The 11254-nt window shown below is 44.3% G+C and overlaps 1 long non-coding RNA gene across 1 annotated transcript in view; it reads right to left on the bottom strand.

Moving 5' to 3' along the window:
- LOC108447176 overlaps positions 1–11254 on the bottom strand; it is a 23462-nt gene that overhangs the window by 11429 nt on the left and 779 nt on the right. The gene's annotated exons all lie outside the window — the stretch shown is intronic.

The raw sequence follows: 11254 nt of genomic DNA, 5'->3' as shown, positions 1-11254 counted from the left end.
GTGGAAAGTCCTCCCGATGTGCTCTGATGTTACAGCAATCAAGCAGTCCAGTAGAAAATGGAGAAAATCTGAAATTCCAGGGAAGGGAAAGCAAAGTTCAACTCTCAGTCTCTCTCCGGAGAAAAGGAAACTGAAAAAAACTGGCCAAAAGCTGACAGAAAAGCAGCAAGCTGGGTGCCTCCTCGCTCCCCTGCGGCAGCTGGGGAAAAAACTGCTATCTGTGTGTGACCTTGAACAAGCTGCAAACTGCTTTGAGAAAGTTTTGCTCAGTTTTTCCTTCCCCCTCTCAGGCTCAGTTTAGAGGCATAGAAAGGCACAAGAATTAATTTCTGGGCATAGGGCAGCGATATGGGATACACATCACAAAGTCACCCCAAGACATTCCACCCCTTATCCCATATTGTTGGCTCAATGCCCAAACTAAGATATTCTAATTCTACACACACACTTTAATGCATATATATATACACACACAGCTATGTGTGAACAGTGACAGTGACACTCAGCAAGCAGTGGTATACAGGCATTCCACATTACAGATGGTTTTCACCCAACAATCAGATCTCCCTGTGGTACACAACGTGTTGTGCCATCTTTCTGCATTACCCACCATGTGGAACCAGGTCCCTGAGCAAAGACAACCCCACGGATGGGTTTGTCTGTACTCGAGGCAGAATTTATCCACACAGTCTTTCCTAACAGACCTCTGACATGCATTACTGGGACCTTCTCTCCATCTACTGTATGCAGGGGTTCAGACAGGGCTGGACCAGCTCCATTGGTGGAACCTCGCGTGTTAACTAACCAGGTGGCCTTTGCCAGATGCTGTTCCCAATTTTTGAAAGTTCCCCCACCCAGTGCCTTCAAGGTGGTTTTCAACAATCCATTGCACCGTTCCACTTTGCCTGCAGCTGGTGCATGGTAAGGGATTTGGTACACCCACTCAGTGCCATGTTCTCTAGCCCAGGTGTTAATAAGGCTATTCTTAAAATGAGTCCCATTGTCAGACTCAATTCCCTCAGGGGTGCCATGCCTCCAAAGGACTTGCCTTTCAAGGCCCAGGATGGTGTTCCGGGCTGTAGCGTGATGCACAGGGTAGGTCTCCAACCATCCGGTGGTGGCTTCTATCATTGTGAGCACATAGCGCTTGCCTTGGCGGGTATGAGGCAGTGTGATGTAATCAATCTGCCAGGCCTCCCCATACTTGTATTTGGACCACTGCTCACCATACCACAGGGGCTTCACCTGCTTGGCCTGCTTGATCACAGCGCATGTCTCACAATCATGGATAACCTGGGAGATACTGTCCATGGTCAGATCCACCCCTCGATCTCATGCCCACCTATAGGTAGCATCTCTGCCTTGATGACCTGAGGCATCATGGGCCCACCAAGCTAGGAACAACTCTCCTTTATGTTGCCAATCCAAGTCTATCAGTGACATTTCTATCTTTGCAGCCTGATCTACCTGCTTGTTGTTTTTGTGTTCCTCATTAGCCCTACTCTTGGGGACATGGGCATCTTACATGGCGGACTTTCACAACCAGCTTTCTTACTCGGGCAGCGTTGTTTTCCCACTCTTCAGTAGCCCAGATTAGTTTTCCTCTACGCTGCCCATTAGCTTTTTCCCACTTTTCCAGCCATCCCCACAGAGCATTGGCTACCATTCATGAATCAGTGTAAAGGTAGAGCCTTGGCCACTTCTCTCTTTCACAAGAACCGTCGGTGAAAAGAGCGTAGCGTGTGTCTTCTGATGGCAGTTGGTTGTATGGTGGAGCTTCTTTAGCACGTGTCACTTCTTCGTCTTCATCAGTGAGACCAAAGTTTTCACCTTCAGGCCAATTTGTGATTATTTCCAAAATCCCAGGGTGATTCCGTTTCCTGATATATGAGTATTTTGGACCAAACCACTACACCAATAACAGTATGTTGTATTTAAATAATAGCCAATTATTTGGCTAATTATTATTATTATTATTTTGGCTAATTATTATTGAAGTTGTGCTTCAGTGCTGATTACCTCTGAGGCAGCTTGGATTCCTTCATAGGCTGCCAAGATTTCCTTCTCTGCTGGGGTGTAGTTGGCTTCAGACCCTCTGTAGCCCTTCAAACCACGCAGTTGGTCCTATCACATAGGTCCCTATCCCTATGTGACCTTGAACAAGCTACAAACTGCTTTGAGAAAGTTTTGTTCAGTTTTCCTTCCCCCTCTCGGGCTTAGTTTAGAGGCATAGAAAGGCACAAGAATTAATTTCTCGGCATAGGGCAGCGATATGGTATACACATCACAAAATCACCCCAAGACACTGTGTAATCCTGAATTCTTACTGAGAACATAGTTGTACAAGGTACTTTCAACAGATTTTCACCTTTTGATGGCCCTGTTCAGTCCAATCTTTTGCTGTAGACGATGTAGTTTACAGGCTTAAAGACTCGGGCCTTAGTTCTTTGAACTCTTCAATCACAAAATCCTGTTGATATGAAAAAGCTTTTTAGGTTTGGACCCTGATTAAAATAATCATGCTCCAAATCCACAAGGGTAAAAAAGAATTAGAGGACCATCTTGTGAGTTCCATGCTTACACAGAGTAGCATTTTACCCCACAAGAAACACTGCTGAAATCAATAGATTTACTCATGAAGGAAAGTATTATTCAGGCAGAAGGCCTCATAGTTTTATCTTAGAGTAATTTAGAATAATCTGATGTCAATGTTCATTGTAAAGGACAGATTAACTTCAATAACAATGCATAAAGTTATTTTCAATATATTCAATATATTCAATAACAATGCATAAAAATTATTTTCCAAAAGCATGAATAAAGTATGTAAGTTAACACTTCAGATTGAAGAGGTAAAAAATTATTAATATCAGCATTTTTGAAGTATAAGTTTATGGAGTGACAGTTGTCATTAACAGAATTGTTAGAAATAGATTTTTTGACAAAACAATTTGCTGGGTCCTATCTATGTGGTCATAGCAATATGTATAAAAACATTTATAAAAACAGCACCTCATCAATATAATTCTTTCCTTATAAGAAATTGTATCAAGCAATCCCTTCATTGCAGTTTTTTTCATAGAAACAAATGAATGCAAGTGTTAACAGGGCCTAATCTTCTCCTTTGTATTTTTTTCTTCATTACGCTTTAATTATGCTTTTGCCTTTGCATTGAAGATTTGATGAGAAGATGATATGACAGGCTTGGCTTCTCCCAATGCAGCTGGCACTGCTGAGGCCAAAATCCTAGGTCTGTTGTACTGGGATCATGAAAGATTCGTTCAGAGCACAGTTTGCCTGTCAGTTTTCCATCCACTTCAGAGCACTCAGCTTCACCCCTGAATCCCCTTAATGAGAAGCGGAGGACAATACCAGTATTGCTGTTTTTATTTGGAATCTTGTGGAAAGAATAATTGCTGTTTACCCAAGCATTTGTACTACCCAAACTTTGACGATAATTACTTCTAAAGCCCCTGATTAACTCTGCTCTCTGCTTCAGTACAAATAGCTATTGAAGTAAACACAGGACAGCTTTTTTTCTCTCTCAGTCTTTTAGTTTACTGAAGTCTCACTGAATATTGAATATTGGTTAGGCACAGTATTTGATGCAGAAACAACAATGCACCTTCATTCACACTCATTTATATCATGTGAACAAATAAGAAAATTGTGCTTTGGTCTAATGCTGGAAATACAACAAAAAAAGGCAGTTATGAAAAGTACTTCTCTGGTTTTTCGTTCCTGGTTTTCTTTACAACTGTCAATAATAAAAAGAGCCTTCTAATTAGCACTGACATTTCTCAGCAATTTATCCTTATTAAATTTTTATGGCTAAATATTTAGCACAAAAATACCAATTAATCTTAAGCATCATAAGGATAGTGCTACAGACTTTGTTTTGTTTTTGTAAACCAAGCAAACTGAGGCTGACACTGAGTCTATTTCTAGGATGCTGGTCATGATTTTAGTCTGTCAAATAATTTCTTCACCATCCTCCCTTCATATTTCCCCATCCAGACTGTTGCTACCACTATGCAAAACACCATCATGAATATGCACAATTATGGATATACATGGTAATTTTCCAGGGTTATCTGATGTGACATTTATAGGACAGCATCATGCATCAATTTAAAAAAGACTGAAAAATATCTTATCCTTCTTATTTCTAGTGTATTTTTAATATGTTTTTGGTCTGTCCTGGGAGCAATGTAAACTGGTAAGAATTTGAATAAAATATTTTTAAAATTGATTACTTTACTAGCATACTGCTTGTTAAAGATTCAGTTTATTTATATACATGTGATATGTGTACATGCATGTACAATAGTCTATCTTACCTTGAGATTAATTATTTACATGAAATGAAAAAAAATATTTTTGTAGATATTTTGCATATTTTTATGTTTCTTGCATATAACAATGGAGGGTAAATTGTCTCATATTGGACCGATTTCTGAAAATAAGTTTCATCTAATTACTTTGAAAATCTGATCACTCATCTGATAGAATGATTTAGCAAGCTTCTCCTCTCATTTTTATTCTAAGTGCAGAATTTTGAAACAATGACACTAAATTGTCTCTTGGTATTTATGACATACTGGAATTATGTTCTAGATCTGTTGCACATCCTAGAAATTTCCATATGATTTTTATTAAAGAAATTAATTGGGATGTAGCCTAAGAATTTCCTATTTTCAATTATTAATAATAATGACTATTCAATATGATTTTTTCTGTTCTGTATATTTAAAGCAGCTAGTTCATCAGCTAGACCTTCAAATTCATGACATGATTTAATTTGAAATCAGTAAAGTTACTTTCAGATGAAAGTATAATGCATTGTGAGACCTCAAAATATCAGTAAATATTCACCATATATTAGTGTGTGCCAGTAAGATTGAGAAGTCTAGCTTTCTATTAAAAAAACCCAAATAAAATTGCCTGTTACACTGCAAATACTTATTACTGAGTACTGTTATAGAATTAATTAATTTGCAAAAACATATGTATTATTTAGGCTGCCACATGCCTCAAAATATTCACAAAACAATGCATGCAATATCAGTCCTATATGAATCCTTCAGTCTTAACAGAAATTATTCTATGGTTATATACCTCAACTTACAAAATATTGCAGGCCAAATTAAAGAGAAAGCCCAATTTCAATTGTATATGTTCTTAGTTAAACTTACTCTCTGTTCATAAAATTTGACTACACTTCATTGTGTCATAAATGCATAAACATATCACTGCATTTGCACTAATGAAATAAGCTATAATTTTTGTTTTATTCATTAATATTTTACTGATGTAGTCTACAGAAATTTTTAATGGACATAAGCCAAATACTGTCCTTCATGTGCAACAATGTAGTGGAAGAGAATCTCACTGAAAGTGAATTTATTATTACAATGCATGTTTTCTTTTTTTCTTAACAAGGTTCACTTGTGAGCAAATATTTGATAATCATTCTTTTTCAAAAACTGATATAATTTCATTTTATCAGGCTACAACAATAAAAAAATAATCCTATTTTGCAGGTAACCCAAAACGTTATTGTGTTCCATATCTATTTGTGCCCAAACTTGTTACTGTCTCTTTAAGGATGAGCGGTGAACCCAGGAATCGAATCATGAGGTCAGGGGGAGTGGTTTTGTGGGCGCTTTTAAAGTCTGCTTGAGCAAGCCGCTTACCCCCTTTTGTTACATGGTGTTTGCTTTGCCGGCTGTTTGGTCTTTTATGGAAGAGGGCTTCGGTGGATTGATGCCACGCTTGTCCCTACTGGGTCCCTCGTGGACCGCTTAGGCAGCACTCTCCTAGCACCTATGCGTGCATACAATCTCACCTTCGCAGATAGTCACGAACAGCCGCTCACACACACAGTCTATGCATGAACCGGAGACAAAGAGGCGAGAGGGGTTCTCTGCATGCAATTCCGAGGCGTTTATTGGCAACACCCCAAAGGGAACAGAGGCAAGAAGAAAAACCAAACTGGACGCCTGCGCCAGTTTTATCCCGAAAACTCCCAAAGGCAGGCAGAGCATCCAAAATCAATAGCCTGAGGGCTAGGGAGCAGAGGCAAGGTTGAATGACATAACAGGGGACAATGGGAAAAGGGATGGGAGGGGGGAGAGGGCCAGTGACCAGCAGAATCTAGACAGAGGGAGAACTTTCTAGCAAGCACAGTGTGGGAAGGAGACACCACTTTTAAGGCAACTTGGGGGGTGTAAAGTGGACTTAGCCACTGCAACCTCTCTCCCAAATTTACCTTGAAAGAAGGCCTCCCCCATTTACTTGGAACTAACTAAGGTGGGAATCGTTCTTCCCCTTTCTATGAGTGGGGAAAGTGTATTTTGATTTTTGACAGTGAGGGTCCAGGGTTGTGACAGTATTTCAAACAATGAATGGATGGCAGAACAACCAGAAACACCAGGAAAGCCTCTGAAGGGAGGCAACCCCTCCCCCGAGTTCCCAATGTCTCAACAAGTCCCGAGTTCCTTCAATGGCGCCGGGTGCGGTGGACCTTTCTGGGCTACCGAGGCTGCTATTTCCATGCTATTATCAGTCACAGTGTCTGGTCTCAAATAAAGTTGCTAAGGATCATGGCAAGATTATTGAAAGGCCGAATCACTCAAGAATACCTGAAACTGGAAATGTTCATTCTCCCTTTATCAATTTCCCTTTTCCATCCTCCCTTTTCAAAAAAAGAAGGTAGGTATGGGGTAAAGGAAGGGTAAGGGATTATTCGGGTGGGGAAACCATGAGGGAAGGTCAGAGGGGTTCAGGGGGATTTTAAACTGAAACAGTCTGGAGGGGATGCAAATTAGATGTTCATGTGGCTTGTCACTTTGCGTCGACGTCACCTCCGGGCGGCACTGGTCTCGTCTTTGGCTGATTCAGCATCAGAGTTATCTGTGTTTTTTCTCATGTTCTCAGGAGCTATTGTCAGTGGTCCAAGGTAGGACTTGATATTCTTTCCCATCATCCATTTCAAACCTGCTGGTGTGGAAACACAAGCATATCCCCTTCCCCAGGTGATGAGTGGAAAGGGTCCCTGAATTTGACAGCTCTCTGGATCCTTGACCAACACCGGTGGCTGTTCTTTTAATTTGGCCTGTGGAGTCTCACAACGGGACAATTAACCTCTGCACCTCCACGTTGTTGGTCAAGGACCCTCTTGAGAGTTTGGTGGGTCCTTTCAACAATAGACTGTCCTGTGGGGGAGTGGGGTATGCCTGTGGTGTGCTGGATGCCCCACTGACTAAAGAAATCTTGCAATTTATTAGAAACATAGGTAGGGCCATTGTCTGTTTTCACTTCTTTGGGCACTCCCAGGGTGGAAAAGGCAGGGAGAAAGTGTTTTATCACGTCTGCTGCCTTTTCTCCCGCATGAGCAGATGCAAAGATGGCTCCAGAGAAAGTGTCTACTGACATGTGGACATATTTCAGTCTCCCAAATTGGGGGACATGAGTGACATCTGTCTGCCACAATTGGCAGCTGCTGAGGCCGCGGGGGTTTACCCCTGTGCCTAAAGATGGTACCTGATACTGTTGACAGCTAGGGCACGTCGCTACAATTGCCCTTGCTTGATCTCCGCAAATGTTAAACATTCTAATGAGGGCAGGAACATTTTGGTGGAAAAACTGGTGGCTTAACTTGGCTTGTGCAAAGATGTCAGGTAAGTTGGGACTGTGCACAGCCATGGCCAGGGGATCAGCTCTCCAGTTTCCCTCTGTGATGGGTCCTGGCAGGTCTGTGTGTGACCTTACATGCATCACATGATAAGGCTGCTCTCGATGAGAGAGAAGGTAGACCAGCTCTGAGACTAGTTGGTATAATACTTCTTTTAACAGGGCATGTTCTGCTCTGGTGGTCACACCAGCTACATAGGTCGAATCTGTGACTAAATTGAATGGTTCTTGAAATCTTTCAAATGCTCTAACCATGGCTGCCAATTCAGCAATTTGGTGGGATCCCTCTACCACCTGGACATCAGATTCCCACATCTGTGTCCTGGGGTCCCTCCAAGTCATCACAGAATTGTGCAAACTTGAACCATCTGTAAAGACTGTCAGAGCCTTGAGAGGGGTTCGACTTAGCAGTGATTTTGTCACCAGATTGAATGCTGTGTTAAACAGCTTGTGTTTGGGTTTGTGGACTGAAATTTGGCCTGTGTAGCTGTCCAGAGCGTACTGGAGATGTTCGTTTGTCTGGAGAAAATGCTCCAAGTTACCAACTGTTAATGGCAAATGCATTGCATGCAAAATCACACCCAGCAAGGGTTCGGAGGCAGGCCCTGGCCCTCATGATTAATTGGGCCATTTGTTCCTGTGGTGTTGTGATGCTTTTGGGCAACTGATGCGACAGAAAGATCCACTCTATAATGATTAGAGGGTCCTTCTGCGCTGTGTCCCACTGAAAGATCAGGCCATGAAATCTAGGTACGTTACCTAGAACAATGAAACTGAAAGGCAGGTGTGGAAGGGTCCGGTGAGCCTGTCGAGAAGACAGGGAGAGCTGCACCTTACTGATGGCTTCTCGGGTCTCCGCGGTGATGGCACATGGCGAGTCCAGGTCCTCACAACCCTTGAGAAGGTCGAACAGGGGCGAGAGGTCTTCCGTCGTAATACCCAGCAGAGGACGTACCCAATTGATGGACCCACAAAGCTGATGCAAGTCTTGAAGGGTCTTTGGGTCGTCTTGGATGGTGAGCTGCTGGGGTACGACTGTCCGTTCACCAATGCGGAGTCCAAGGTAGGTCCACGGGCAGGTACGCTGGATCTTCTTGGTTTGAATCTCAAACCCTGCTTTCTCAATGGCTTGGAGAGTCTCTTGGAGGGTCAGGTCCAGGTAATTGTTGTCAGGTGCGCAGATCAAGATGTCATCCATACAGTGGAGTAGGATAGCCCTGGGGAACTGTTTCCTGATCGAGGACAGGACGTGTCTGACGTACCACTGGCAGATTGTCAGGGAATTTTTCATACCCTGGGGTAGAACTCGCCAATGGTATCTGTGCAAGGGGGCCTGCCGGTTCAGGGATGGCACTGAGAAGGCAAACCGAGGGGCATTGCATGGGTGTAAGCAGATAGCAAAGAAGCAGTCTTTAATGTCTATGACAGCAAGCTTCCACCGTTGGGGGAGCATTGAGGGTGAGGGCAGGCCGGGCTGCAGGGGACCCATATCTTCAATTATCTCATTAATTCTCTGGAGGTCCTGCAGAAGCCTCCACCTGTCTTTGCCTGGCTTTTTTAGAACAAAGATAGGGGAGTTCCAAGGGCTGTTGGAGGGAACAAGGTGGCCTTTGGCCAGCTGTTCCTCTACAAGGGACTGAAGTGCATGTACCATTTTAGCCGATAGGGACCACTGCTCGCTCCAGATACCTTTGTCTGTCATCTAGGTAAGAGCTGGAGTGGCATGCTTTCCAGTGGCCCCAACTAAAAAATCCTGAGATGGAGGTGGGGTTACCAGCTGAGTTCCCCATTGGCTAAGGAGGTCCCTGCCCCATAAGGTGAATCCTGATGGGATAACAAATGGCCTGATGGATGCATAGTGTCTGTCTGGGCCCTCGATAACAATGTTATTTGTACTCCTCATAGATGCTGCAGAACCCCCAATCCCCGTAACCACCCCAGCAGCTGGCTTAAGTCCCCACTGCTGGTGATATCAGCTCCTGTATCCACCATTGCCCCCAGTGCGGCTGTGGATTTCCCATTGCGTAGTTTGCAATGAAGGGTTGGTTTGTCCCGTCCCACTACTTCTGCCCACCATATGGACGGCATCCTGTAGCACCTGGGGAAGTCTTCAGGGAGGATGATAGCCTGTGCTATCACTTGACCCTTTTGTAGAAACCAAGGGGTGTTAGCACAGGAGACAGCAATCTGTATTTGTCCACTGGAGTCTACCGTGTGCACCTCAGGTGAAATAGAGAGCTCGGGTGGACCCTGCACAGTGTCTCCAATTACTAAAATGTCCACTGTTTTATCCAAAAGCTTTTTCAAAACCTGTGTGTATGAGTTGCTGAGTTTTGTCATGGAAAAGGTGTGCACAGGTACTCACGAGCAAAAGTCTTTTGCCTGCTTCCCACTGTGGCGAGGAGTCACTGTCCGTGGCATGGGTGGCAGGGCAGGGAGAGACGGCTGCTGATTTGGTGTCGTCGCGCTGGGCCAGGCTGCACTTCACTGCCCGTTTCCTGGCTGGTGCTTGCAGGTAGAACAGTCTGCAACAACAGGCTTTCTATTCCCGTTATATATCTTGGGTTTAGGGCAGTGTTTTACGAAGTGTTGAAAATTTCCACAATTGTAACACCAGGGCCTTTCATTATGATCCTTTCCTGCTGTTAATGCACCCAGTACCCCTTGTTGGAAGCTTGGGTTAACGGTGGATTCTCCCTCTACTAGTTTGGTGCATACTTCCACCATTTGGTCGAGGGTGGGGGCAGGGTCCAGGGGAAGGGCTCTTATGACACTTTGGCATCTTGCATTTGCATTATCTCTCGCCAAAGTTCTAAGCAGCTCTCTCTGAGCTGCTATGCTTTCGACCTGGATCTCGATTGCCCCTTTTAACTGGTCTACAAATTTGATGAAGCTCTCTCCTTGTTTCTGCTTTATACTGGAGTAGCTGGCAGGAGGGGTAGAGCTGGTGGGGGTAAGGGACAACGCCCTCTCTGCAGCCCGCTTCAAGTCACCCAGGACCGGCTCTGGGAGTGTCCGGGCTTGATCTAAAGGCTTTTCTAGGTTGCCTTCGCCACACAGCTGCTCTAGGGTCAAATTTGATCTGTTGGGATCGCTCTGGTAACTCGCATGGAGGTCCCGGAGCAGCCTTTCCCATGTCCTCTCCCACAATAGACATTCAGTTGAGGAGAGCAGGCAGGACATGATTCTCTTAATGTCATGCAGCACTAGAATGCTTTCGGCAAAAGTAGCCTGAACTAGGCTTTTGAAATAAGGGGATTCCTGCCCAAAATCATTTGCAGCCTTGCACAGTTCCTTTAAATTGGCAAACGGGAATGGTTCCCACTGGGGATTCTGTCCCTGCCTATTGTATGTAACAGGGACAGCTATGAACTCCCAGTCTCGGGTTACTTCCGGGTTTGTGGGACCGTGGGAACCAAAGGGGGAGGCGTGGGAACCGAAGGGGGAGGCGGGGTTAGGGGAGGGGTTGCCGAAGGAGGGGGCAGGGGTGTGGGCGGATCCCATGACCAGAAAGGGATTCCCCGCAGGGGCGGGGTCTGCCTCAAAGAAGGGGTGCCCG

The sequence above is a fragment of the Corvus brachyrhynchos genome, unplaced genomic scaffold (genome assembly GCF_000691975.1).
Source record: "Corvus brachyrhynchos isolate BGI_N302 unplaced genomic scaffold, ASM69197v1 scaffold846, whole genome shotgun sequence".
NCBI lineage: Eukaryota > Metazoa > Chordata > Aves > Passeriformes > Corvidae > Corvus > Corvus brachyrhynchos.
Note: the sequence above shows the minus strand (reverse complement) of the source record. Positions and strands in the feature narration are given on the sequence as shown.